Below are 13,714 nucleotides of genomic sequence, written 5' to 3'. Positions count from 1 at the left end.
GTGATACAATATTAAAGTTAAGAAACTTCATAATGCTTAGCATATTTATTCATTAAGGCAATTGTGTATCGCAAAAAGTTATTTAAAATATTACCAACTCTTACCTCAAAACTTTGTATTTCCCACATGACGCGTCACCTGATTTATTATAGATTCAGACTTGTTTCCTAGGCTCTCTACTCGTATTCTCTTTTCTGCCTGACCTGTCAGCACAAGTTTAGAAAACTGATATCCATCGTTGGCTCACAGTTTCGATAAATCTACTATAATGAAATAATAATAAATAAAACCACATTTTATTTCTCAAAAATCGTTGAAAAACAAGCACAGCTCTAATCTGAACTAAGCAGAAGAAAAAATGTTGTGGATAAGTATATTGTGATACTTTTGTTTCTATTGGGTATGTAGGCTTATGTTGCAGAGAAGGCTAGAAAATCAACGTCTCCCTAAACATTATCATCATGTTTCACAAAGTGAGAGGTTTTTGTTTTCAAAGATTAAGTTTAGAAAACAAACTAGCAAACACAAAATTGTACTTAAAATCAACATTCATTTTAAAACTGACTTTATTAAATATTGGGTTGAGGAATAATTCGTGAGCGTTTTTTCAAGTTAAAAAAATATATTCATAAATGAAACGCTTTCGCAAAATATTTCATGTTATTTGGTAGACAATTTTTTGCTCTAATAGATGGTGTGTTTGATTTTCATATGTCTTTAATTTTTGCTTTCATTTTCAGCTCATTAAATGGAATGTCAAGTGGACAAAATCGAGCATTTTCGACACCATCTGCTTTTCGCATTTAATTTCTTGCAATTTCGTTTAAAACAATGCATGCTATATACCTAGGTATTACATGAAATAAAGTATCATAATAAATGTTTTGGGTGTAATGTGTTCATGCATTGAAGTATTGTATAGTCTTGCATGTAATGTTTGAATGAAATTATTTAAAAACGCTCACGAATTATTCCTCAACCTAATATTAAAGAAACTATATTGAAATTGCACTTTCAAATGTTCAATATACTGAGAAATTTGACACCTGTCTTCCTAAGTATTTAATTCAATTTGAATTTAAATACTGTAGAGAAAGTGACAGTTTCAGTGTAGTTTTTCATGTTTAATAGTGTCAGTTTTACAATGTACTTGATTAGGTCTAACGCCATTTTTCCATTGACCCTGTATATTAATTGTTTCTGTAAGTTAACGTTTTTTTTATAGTAAATATTAATTTTGAAATCGATAAATATTAATTTAAGTTTTAAGAGCTTGTTATGTGGTTTATAAATACCTTCAAAAAGGTTGGAAAGCTTGTTCAAAGTAGAATGGAGAAATATTTGAAGTTGATTACTGCATGTATGTGTGAAATTCGATAAGCACATAATATATATTTATAATAAATAAGGCACTAAATACCCAATGTAATGTTCAAGCTATCGTTCCACTGACTTTATCCTGATGATGATACTGGGATAACGTCAGTGGAACGTCATCGTATTTTAAACTGTTCTTTATATAGCATATCTTGCTTTATTGTACCTTATTAATTAGTAAATGCATGGTTATTTTGTAAACATAAATAAAATAAAAACATAACTGCAATAAATACAACGAGTCCTTGTTTCTAAAAAAAATACATTTTACTTTTTTTGACAAATTGCCCTAGGATAAAGCATAAATGACAGGGCAAGTACTACTACTTCATAGTATACTAACATCACATTTCATAGTTAAATGAAATAAATACATTTTGCGAAATCAAGTGTGCCCAAAACAGAGGCAGAAAATTCAGTTGAGACAGTCAAATGTCAGTGTGAGCTATTCAACACTAAGATCATATATGAAATGAATTCGTGGCGTATTCACAGAGTATTTATCGGTAAAAGGCAATTAGACCAACAACTTCCAAATATATAGAAAAGCAAGTGCTTTTTCGCAATTCTTACGTTCCTACGTATAAACCTGATATTGTTGATATTCTGTGCACTGAACGTATAAAATGAAATATACAGACAACTAAACTGGAAAGATATTTGTTGATTTCTTAATTTAGTCTTTGTTGATTGAAGGGCTTGTTATTTATATTGAAAACAAAAAAACGTTGGTGATATAACTGAAAATAACTTAAATCAAAAACGATTTAAGTTTAATCGATGTTTTTACTTTCATGATAAGTTTTATGCACTTGGTTCTAGATTAGGAAATTCCACAATGTGTCTTTATTTTAGGCTTATGATACCGACACTCACTACACTTACAATATTTCTCATCCCCGTCATTAAAAGTGTTAGTAACAGAACTATTCTATTCAGATAAATGCATTTTGACTTTTATGATCTCTTCTATTTCGAGAAACCAAGTCTTTTTCATACAGGTTTGAAGCAACAAACAGCTGCATCATGTTGCTCACCTTGACAGACTGAAATGATTACGTATTATGTGACCTAAAGTGTTATTAGAATATTAAAAATACGTTTTGACATAAGCTTTTATCGCTTATACATAAAAATATCAAAATATTTTATTCACAACCTTTCACTAGGTTTTTTGTTTTGGAATTTCGCACAAAGCTACTCGAGGGCTATCTGTGCTAGCCGTCCCTAATTTAGCAGTGTAAGACTAGAGGGAAGGCAGCTAGTCATCACCACCCACCGCCAACTCTTGGGCTACTCTTTTACCAACGAATAGCGGGATTGACCGTCACATTATACGCCCCCACGGCTGGGAGGGCGAGCATGTTTAGCGCGACGCGAACCCGCGACCCTCAGATTACGAGTCGCACGCCTTACGCGCTTGGCCATGCCAGGCCCCTTTCACTAGGTATAGCTGGTATTATCAGATGGCACACATGAACGGAGACTAACAGAATTTAACTTAAATATGAATAAAAATTTTGCTACATACGACCGGTAAAGACGTGTGAATTACAAAAGGAGTTTGTTTTTTAATTCACTCATACAGCGAGTATTTGTTTATTGGTAGATGAAGTTTTTTTTTATTATTATTATTACTTAATCGAATGTTAAAACTAAAAGTATGCAACATATTCTACAGAACTTTAGGTTTTGTTGAACGCAGGATATCAGATGATCTGGTATCCTTATTAAACAGTAATATTATGTAAAAGAAATAAGACGATATTAATATTTACACAGCTCGTTTCAGTTCTTAGAGTTAAAGTGTTGGACTATTTTATTAATATATTTTGAAAATAGTGCATTAAAACTGACTGGCGGCCTCGTATCCTTAATTCAGGTGTTTACACTCTATGAATGTTTTAAATTTTAATTTAAAAAAGAATATAAGTATAAAGCCTATATAGGATCCATTACACTTAACTTTGAAGATCACCAGAGCACTAGAATGAAATTTTATACGATTATTTCAAAATATATAAATACGTAAAAAAAAAAACAACTAAATTTTAAATCATTATCTTCCGCATAAAATTTACTTTCTCAAAACAAGGCTTGTCAAATAACCCCAAGAATTTTAACGGGAAAGATCTTAATATCAGTCGCTCACCTCTATTCGATACTTCCTCTGACATTCACATATCCCACGAAATATCGCTCAACGCCACAGGGCAGACGATTGAATGACATCAAACCTGTTGCTATCCGAGATATGAATAGTGGTCTCCAAAGTGTCTGTGTTCAAGGTTACGCTTCCTACGTCACGTGATCACATGGAAGAGGGAAGCAATAACCTTGAGTAGAACAAGGCTTAACCTACGAATCTCCCCAGATAGTTTTAATAGACTCTTCCATACCTGAGGGTGCATTCGAATCTTTCCATAGGCGTGTCTGTTTGCCAGTCAAGAAGACGTAGTCCCGCCTTTTACAAAACATGCCTAAAGGGACAAGTGCATAGAGTGTCGATCGAACGTTTAAAATTTCAGGCTGAAAGATTTTGGTATACAATAAACATAACCCATTCGTTTACCAACCTCCAGTTTCTCTTGTTAATTTTCTGGTATACATAAACTGATGAAAGAAAAGTACGAAACAGTTCTATTCTTAGCCTACTGGACATTTGTTTTCAGTGATGACGAGAAACCCACTTGTTGAGAAATTTATATGCAAAAACGGCTCGTTTGGGCTGAGAAAACACTTTACATAGAAGAGCGAACAACGTTTCGACCTTCTATGTAAAGTGTTTTCTCAGCCCAAACGAGCCGTTTTTGCATATAAATTGGACATTTGTTTTGTTTTCATTGTACAATTATGGATATTCAGAATGATTCAAATTAAAAGTAGTGGTGATTTTATAATTTTCTTAAATTAAAATACATTGAAACAGGCCTGTATTTGTCATCTAACAAAAAGAATTTGTTTGTTTGTTTTTGAATTTCGCACAAAGCTAATCGAGTGCTATCTGTGCTAGCCGTCCCTAATTTAGCAGTGTAAGACTAGAGGGAAGGCAGCTAGTCATCACCACCCACCGCCAACTCTTGGGCTACTCTTTTACCAACGAATAGTGGGATTGACCGTAACATTATAACGCCCCCACGGCTGAAATGGCGAGCATGTTTGGCGCGACGGGGATGCGAACCCGCGACCCTCGGATTACGAGTCGCACGCTTCAACACGCTTGGCCATGCCGGGCCTAACAAAAAGAAAACTACCTCAAATAAATTTTATCGCAATGATTTTGTGAATATATATATTTGCACAAAGTAAAAACAAAATAACTTTCTTTTGTAAACGTTGTTGTTGATGTTTCGAATGAAGCACAAAGCTACACAATGGGCTGTCTGTGTTCTGCCCATCCTGGGTTTCGAAACCCGGTTTTTAGCCTTGTAAGTCCGCAGACATAACGTTGTGCCACTAGGAGTCTTTGTAAACGCAACCATGAATCATAGATTATTAATCACACAACGTTGCTTACTGTACAAACAAGAAATATATAATACTTGCTCCTCTTTAAATATTCCCCTCGGTGGACTCAGCAGATTATTATCATTAAAAGGTGGCAATGAAATGAGCCTTATGAAAAACCTTTAATAGTACATTCCATGGTATACGAAAAAGGTAGTGGTATAAAGTGTTTGTTACCTTTTTTCTAGTCGAATAATCAACAACTAAAACTACCAGAAAATTTCCAAAAATGCCTCATAGTCTTCGGATATTCTGGTGTATATTGTCCAAAAATTCCAACAGCATAATTAAAATCTGTCAACAATAATTTACAGCTTTATTTTTTTTAACGATTTATTCACAGTATAACAAATTTACTATTGTACATTTATTTTAGTGTAATTTGTTTGTTTTTTACCTATGATGTATTGTTAGCTGTGTACTGCGCAAGTCCCGCCTGTTCTCGAAATTTGTAGGAAATTCACGAGTGTAAGAACCAACAATACTAATTTCACAACAACGCTCGATCATTGTTGAATGTTCTAGGATCTCGCGTGATAGGTATATAAAGACCGACACGTCGAGAGACAAACAGTATTATCATTACTGGATATCTATAGTCGGTGTGCTATAGGCCTAGTAAGCTATAATTGTGATTAACGATTATTAATCTGATAGTTGCAAAATTGGACTAAGAAGGTTTATAGGTTTTTAACATTGCAAACCGTCCAACTTCAGTGAATAACTTCGGACGTTAGAATTTCTATGAGGACATTAAATATCATCATCGGTAAAAGTCAGCTGTGTGAGGTTAATCAAGTTAGCTAGATTAAGCGAGGTGTGACAATATCAAATCAGAATTAATTTGCTCGTCGATAAAATATTAGTTTCTAGACTAGATATAAGACTCATTATTGTCTGTAAGTTTGTAACCTCTTGTATATAAACCATTATTTGTAATGACTACTAGTAATCATTATTATAAATTGTATTGTTTTTTGTTGTCTTTTTTTATTTTAATATATATTTGTGCTAAGAGATAAAATTGTGTGTATTAATCTTGTTGACAAGTGTCATAAATTTAATACAAATCGACATTTAATTACCCTCTGAATTCATATTTCCAGTTATTCGAAATAGTAATACATTAACATACGTAATGTACTAAATCGGAGACTCGTCCAAAATAATTTGTAATAAATAAAAACAGCTTGTGGGACTTTTTAGAATGTGTATTTTCCTTTGTCAGATATTTAGTAGTTTTTTGTTTTTTTTTAATTTCACGCAAAGCTACTCGAAGGCTACAGTCATGTGAAAAAGTTAGGACTCCCTATGAAAGCCTGTGTATTTTTGTAACATTTTTGGATATATAATCTCAATTTTGGATATTTAATCTCAATTTCAACAATACTGAGAGATTATAGGAATATAACTAAACAATTAAAACTGAAGAAAAGACTTTTTAAGATCTGTAAATGTAATTCTACAAAAATGCATATTCTAACTGAGGAAAATATTTCTGTTACGTCAAGCGTATTACATATGTCTCGTTTCTAAAGCAGTCTGCTAACATCTTCTGTAAAGTAAATTAGTCGTTTTAAGGAATGTAGTATATTAAATCCCGGATTTAGCGTTGTAAGTCAATAAAATGACCACTGACACAGTATGGAAAACATCAGATCAATATTGTATTTTAGCTTTTAGTTCATGCTTAGAGCATTAGAAACAACAATAATATGAAATATCAGCTAAATATAGACTTTACCATGATAAACACAATTCGTTAATTTTAAACATCGTTAATGTGAAATATATCTATTTTTCAGTGTGTTTCAAAACGTTGATAACCATTGTTTTTACCTGAGAGAAATAAGGTTTGTCCAATCATATTTTCAAAATAATTAAATGGTCTTTAGACGTTCACTCATTGACTGATGCTCTCCGAGATGATATAAAGATCTGACAAGTCAATTTGATATACTACATTCCTTAAAACTGACTAATTTACTTTACAGAAGATGTTAGCAGACTGCCTTAGAAACGAGACATATGAAATACGCTTGACGTAACAGAAATATTTTAGCAATTTGAATTTGCATGGCTTAGCGGGCGTTTTTCCCTACTTCTCCGTAGATTTACAAAGCTAAAATATCAGGGATGCGATTTTCCCTCAGTGGACATAGCAAATAGCCTGATGTGATTTTTCACACACAATACATACATTCTACGATTGATCAAAAATTAAACATATATTTGGACTAATATGTGTCCCCCGCTAGAAGAGCGGAATGTCTCCGGATTTACAACACTAAAATCAGGGGTTCGATTCCCCTCGGTGGGCTGAGCAGATAGCCCGATGTGGCTTTGCTATAAGAAAAACACACTGGACTAATATGTACAAAATTTCACCTTTTTCCGTAATTTGAAAAGGTATATTTGTTAAATCATCGAGTTATGCCACAAAACGTTTTACAATATCAAAAAATGGATTTCCTTGGACTATGAAGTTAAACTTATGGCACAATTTAGTTTTGACACCCATTTACCTAATCTTGGCGTATTCATGGACAATTTTTCATAGTTTTCAGCATAACTCGAAATCAAGAACTCTTGAAGATTTTCATTGATAATCATGAATATCAGAAAACATACATTGGAACTCGCGTATTCACAAATGTTGTGCGTAAGAAGTTTCTTAAATAAAAAAATAATTTTTGTCCAAGATTTATCAATCATTCATCATCCATCTATGCATTTCCTTTTCCAGTTATTTTCGGCTGGTATTAAGCAAATAACCATATAAAAATGACTTGAATGACATGGATAACGACGTAACCTTGTTTGGAGCATGCAATCAGTTTGTTGTTATTTCTGTAAATGAATTTTGTGTTCTATAATTTTCTAAGCATGTATATACATAATGATTATTAACCAGAGGAATTGATTGCCACCCGTATAATGCATTTATAAGTTATGGTGCGAGAAATACGTGTTTGGTTTACAACATCAAAAGTCCGGAGTTTTATCACTGAGTCAGCCACCAGTTTAAGACTGTTACTTATTGGTTTTATAGCAATTGAATTTCTTGAAGTCATGTAGAGTATATACGATATGCAGAAATATTAGATTCTTGAGATATCACATGGTCTGTAAAATTATCATATTTCCTTCTTTTGTGTCATGATCGAAATAAGTTTATTTATAGTTGGTCATTTTATATTATTATCTTACAAGTTATCTATGTCAGAAAACTTTGCAAGGCAGTTATTAAATTGCAACCACTATATTAGGACTGTGCTACTAGTGTTTTCATTTCAATTTGAGAATAAACTCATGCTTTGTCACTAGTATAACTGATATTACTTTTTGTAATTTCACTAGATGTTCTGACCCGCTATTTTTGTTTGTCTCATAATATTGAGAATATATATATAATTTAGCATATATATATATATGCATGCGCTCACACACCTTCACCTTTGTATTTAGGAAAACGAGTATTGTTATGGTGAGTCTTACTTCTTGCACGAATTTGTTGATTCAAGTGTACTCGAGGGTAATTTGCTTTAATTTTGAAGTGATAAGACTCGAGAGAAGGCAGTTTAGCAACCACCACTCACTCTTATTTGATCAAGTTTGCGTTTTGAATTTCGCGCAAAGCTACTCGAGGACTATCTGCGTTAGCTGTCCCTAATTTAGCAGAGTAAGATTAGAGGGAAGGCAGCTAGTCATTACCACCCACCGCCACCTTTTGGGCTACTCTTTTACCAACGAATAGTGGGATTGACTGAAACATTATACCGCCCCCACTGTTTGGTGCGACTGGGATTCGAACCCGCGACCCTCGGATTACGAGTCGAACGTAATCGAACACTTGGCCATGCCAGGCCCTTATTTGATCAAATTGTGAGATTTTATTGTCACTCATATAATGCAAATATAACCCCAAAGAGATATTGTGTTTTTTTCTTTGAGGTAGCGAGATAAACACTATAACAATATTCCATTATACTAACCTGTAGATCAGGCTTGATTCAATTTTCATAAGGTTTCGAAGCTTCTACGAGGGAAAACTATATTATCATAACTTTTAGTTTTTAAGGTATTAGCATTTTTTAAAATGATATTTAACAACTAAGACAAACAACATTATATATTTAATCCTTCTTTTATATATTTTAAGTTTTATTTTAACAGTTATAAATTTTCAAAGTACTTGTGTTTTGTTTTAAAGTATGAGTTTTTAAAATATTTTTAAGAATACACAAAAACATATTAATGTTCACCGATGAGCATTTTATGCTTTCTTTTTCATATTTATATTAGTATGAATATTCGATTGATCCCATGCTCGTATTTAATTTTTAATATTGTATTTAGGGTAAGACAGAAGAAAAAAAAATGTGAAATTTAGCGCTATCTAATGAGAATCCATGCACTATCCATTGCCGCTTGTATAAGTACATTATATATTTTTACAATCTGTTTCAAACATTTTAATACTTTTATCCACCTCGTTTTTAAACATAATATTTGAAAGATGCTTTACAAGAAAAAAGCTGTTGATTTTTATTATATCGTCTCCAGCCAAAAGGTTGCGTTATATCGCTTAAACATAACTTGACTGAAGACACGAGAAAACAAACAAACAAACAAACTGTAATGTTCAGAATAGTATAACGTCCGATCTTTGCTAGATGTACACAACTATGTATGTCTCTGCTAGGAAAGCTGGTGTCAGTTTCATCATACACGCATACAGGGTGGCCCGTAAGTCCCTACCCATCCATGTGTTATTATGTTATATTCAATTACGCATGTATTATAAATTTGTTTCTTTTTTTCAGAGAAATATGGCCGATGTAAGCCCATTTACACTTGAAAAGCGTATTGTGCATAATATTATGCAGCGAGAATGAGGGAAAGCACACATTGATACACTGGATACATAAGATATATGGATGGGTAGGGACTTACGGGCCACCCCGTAGTTATTCAAAATGCAAATGATTATGTAAAATGTGAGTTGGCATTTTAATGAAACTAAAAATTCATAGATGAGCAAAGGAACTAATAAACCAACGATAAACCCAACCATAATCATAAAAAATAGAAGTTGCTATCTCACACGTGTATTGTAGGTTTGTTTATGTGACTGTACGAATTATCGGTTGTAAAATTCAGTAGTTATTGATTGATGATTGTTACATTATTGCGTCATGTTGCTAAAACCTTCTATGTGTTTTTTTTGTTGTTTTGTTTGAGTATCATTGCGTCATAATATATATTATTGCGTGGTTCATTTTAGATTTCTGTTGGAGGTATAAATATACGTTGGAAATTTACTTCGATAGACAGACCTAGGTTGCATGATTATAAATTTGCTCCCAAGTGGCTCAGCGGTATGTCTGCGGACTTACAATGCTAAAAATCGGGTTTCGATACCCGTGGTGGGCAGAGCACAGATAGCCCATTGTATAGCTTTGTGCTTAATTCAAAACAACAACATGATTATAAATTCATCTAAATAGAGCGTATAGTAGTGATTTCTAAAGTTTAATTATAACATTCTATTGTAATAACAGAATAGAGGAGAAATAATCTGTATTATCAATTGTGTTCTAAAGTAACTGAGCCAATTTATGTTGACTTTGATAAAAACAAATATATGACTATTTAAGGCTCTGGACACAACTCTCGTAACCAACAGTTACAGTGGTGATTTTAAAGGGAAATTATTATAGCCTGTATTGTAATAACAGAGCAAAAAGAATACTACGTCTTGTAAAATTGTATTCTAAAGCCTGTGTGGATTTTGACGAAAAAGAGAAAATTATTTAAAGTTTTAGATACAGTTGTCATGACTAACAGTATAACAAGTATCTGTGTACTTTTGTTTAAAAACAAGTGCATTGTGTACTCTTTGTTTATTGTTCAAAAGTATTGGCAACAAGTCACAGACACCTATTATAAAGAATTCAGCCAATACATAAAACCTGACAATGGCCAGCCAGCCAGAATCTACAGTGGTAAATGAAGGTATAAGTAGATGTAAACAACAGTCGCAAAAGGCCTGTATAGACAAAGTTGTATTAGTGTCGAAAAAATTGTAAAGGTCATAACCACATTGTATAATGATGTCGACTGACTTTGATAAGTGTGTAGAGAGGGGCGAACGATTTGAACTCAAAAATGGCAATCTACGAGGGATTTTGTTAAACAACAGGACCTAGAGAGAGAGAGAGAAGAGCATTAATGGAAGGGAGAGGAAGAGTGTTAAAGAAAGGAGAAACTGGAAACCGAAATGATATGAGTACAGTTCGAGAAAGAAGGGGAGAGACTGGAAACAGAGAGAATAAGAGTAAAAACTGATATTGCCAAGCCCATCTAATAGAAATATAGAAGACCAAACCTAACAACGGGGTCAGTTGTCTAAGTTTGATGAACAGAAAGACGATACGGATGCTTTTCTAGAGTTATGAAAGATTAGCCCCAAGTCAGAACAGGGACAAAAGTAACTGGGCAGTTTTTTTTAGCCTCTTCTCAGGAAAAGGCCTACAAGTGTATGTGGGCATGATGCTAGTAGATATCATAGACTATAACAAGTTAAAAGTGACCTTGTTGAAATGTTATGAACCCACCAAGGAAAGTGTTCAAGGGGAGTTTAAAGAAGTCAGACATGATACTGGAAAAATTGTCTTTCTGTTTGTGGCTGTACTTCACAAGGTGGACTGACATGGCTAAGTGTGAAGATAGTTTTGAAGAACTGGCAGATCTACTAATAAGTGAACAATTTATGATCAAATGCTCTACTTACATATCCCAGTTCTTAAAATAGAGAGTACCAAAAGATGTCGATGAGATAACCAATCTCACAGAACAGTATATGGAAGCCCATAGAGGGAATATAACTGGCAAGTCCAAGAATAACCAGTCAAAGTCGAAACCAGAAATGCCATAAAAAATGGCAAGAAGTAGACAGACGAAAGGGAGAAGAAATGCTATGCCTGTTATAAAATGGAACATAGTTCAAATAAGTGCAAGTATTTCACCAACAAGTAGCAACAGAAATCTCAACATAAAACATATGGAACTACCAATAAAGATGGTACTAGCAAGAAACAATAAAATAGTAACTAATCACCATGGATGCTACTGCCAGAAGAAACATAATAGAGACAACTCACCAGATTCACCACAAGAAGGAAATGCTATCACAACGAGTAAACAGTGTATGATTATGGTCAGATTAAGTTAGCAAATGTGTCAACAGTACTAGTGATTGTAGCATGTGACGAACATTGAGAAGTGCCAACAAGCTAAATATGTCGGCAGGTGAATACTATGCTGGGGACAAGAAAATGGATGTTCTATTAGGCATTACATGCAGCAGTGAGAACCAGTCTATTATCAGATAACAGGTAAGGTACATCTGTGTATACTAACTGAAGAAAGAGTGAGAAAGATTTCCATACCAAGAATAAAGGCGGACACTTCATACTAGGTGGGTGATCTTGAATACATGTGTACAAAGGCATTTATCTTCAACTCGGTGATTTTCAATATACCAGACAGTAGAAGTTTGAAGGAACCAAACAGAAAGGAGATTGCTGAGGCATCTGCAGTCACTAAGAGCTCTAAAAGAGAAAACTAAGCAATACATCAAGCTCGTGCAAGTCTCAAGAGGTCCCAAATTTAGGTTCACAAGAACTAAAGAAAGCACAAAAGAAAGGCTCTTCACTGCATAAAGTTTGGGACAGTTCTTAAAAGAAAGTTGAGCACGAGACAAAGGGAAAATATATTTACATAAAAGAAGACCAAAAGGATGCACTTTACTGAATCTATCAAGGCAGCTCTACTGGAGAAATTAACAGATCATTGTACCATCAGAATACCAGACACAAGCTATGAAACTGGCTCACGAATCGATTTTCGGAGAACACCAATGGGAAATAGAATCAACAGTAACTTCAAATGGCTAAGAGTCATCAGAGATATGATCAGATTCTGCAGGTCATGTGACATCTGCCAAAGGATAGAACCTAGAGGGAAGGTAGCCACAAAAGAGCCATTCAGCATAGCAGTGCAGACTTAACTGAACCACTAGCGCTAGACCCATATATGATGAGGACAACCAGTATGTACTGGCAGTAGTCAACTATGGAACACGTTATTTAGAAGCTGTAGCACTGCCAAACATGGAGTAGCAGCTCTCTTGGAAGTGTTCTGCATGATAGGATTTCCAAAAGAAGTCTTGTGTGACAGAAATATCAGTTTACCTTACAAATGAGGCAGACTCATCAACAATAGGGATCTTTTTATCATCCCATACAATCCCAGATGTAACGGACTTTTTAAGAAAGTCAACATAGCCTTAAAGAGTATACTGAAGGTGTATTAGAGAGACCATGGAACTGGAACAGGTACCCGCAAGCTATATTATTTACTCACTAAGAAATCCACAATGAGGTTTAGAATTTTCACCCTCAAATTACTGTACAAAAGAATAGTACGAGATCCAATACAGATATTGAAAGAACTGTGGACAGGACAAGAAGAGTTAGAAGAACATGTTACAAAGCTTATCAATCTTGAAAATGCTGGACTTCAACAAATTATTCGTAGTTCATGCTGACACCTCAGAGGTTGGAATTGAAACAATAGTTCTACGAGAACATGTAGACAGTGATACCCATAATACAAGTCAGTAAAAAGCTGTTCGGCCCGGCATGCCCAGTTGGGTTAAGGCGTTCGACTCGTAATCTGAGAATCGCGGATTCGAATCCCCGTCGCACCAAACATGTTTGTCCTTTCAGCCGTGGGGGCGTTATAATGTGACGGTCAATCCCAC

General features: G+C 34.1%; 1 protein-coding gene across 3 annotated transcripts in view; it reads right to left on the bottom strand.

The window, feature by feature from the left end:
• Positions 1–3,681, bottom strand: part of LOC143253025 (ankyrin repeat and BTB/POZ domain-containing protein 2-like) — a 112,262-nt gene extending 108,581 nt beyond the window's left edge. For 2 of the 3 annotated variants that reach the window (XM_076506103.1, XM_076506102.1), the window contains exons 1-2: positions 3,530–3,681; positions 105–263 (exon numbers count right to left, since the gene is read on the bottom strand). The gene's annotated coding sequence lies outside the window, so the exon portion shown is untranslated. The remainder of the gene's footprint in view (positions 1–104; positions 264–3,529) is intronic. The other variant, XM_076506104.1, reaches the window with a different exon arrangement.
• Positions 3,682–13,714: the final 10,033 nt, after the last annotated feature.

Source organism: Tachypleus tridentatus, chromosome 6 (assembly GCF_004210375.1).
Source record: "Tachypleus tridentatus isolate NWPU-2018 chromosome 6, ASM421037v1, whole genome shotgun sequence".
NCBI classification, from domain to species: domain Eukaryota; kingdom Metazoa; phylum Arthropoda; class Merostomata; order Xiphosura; family Limulidae; genus Tachypleus; species Tachypleus tridentatus.
This window is presented reverse-complemented; position numbering and strand designations above follow the sequence as displayed.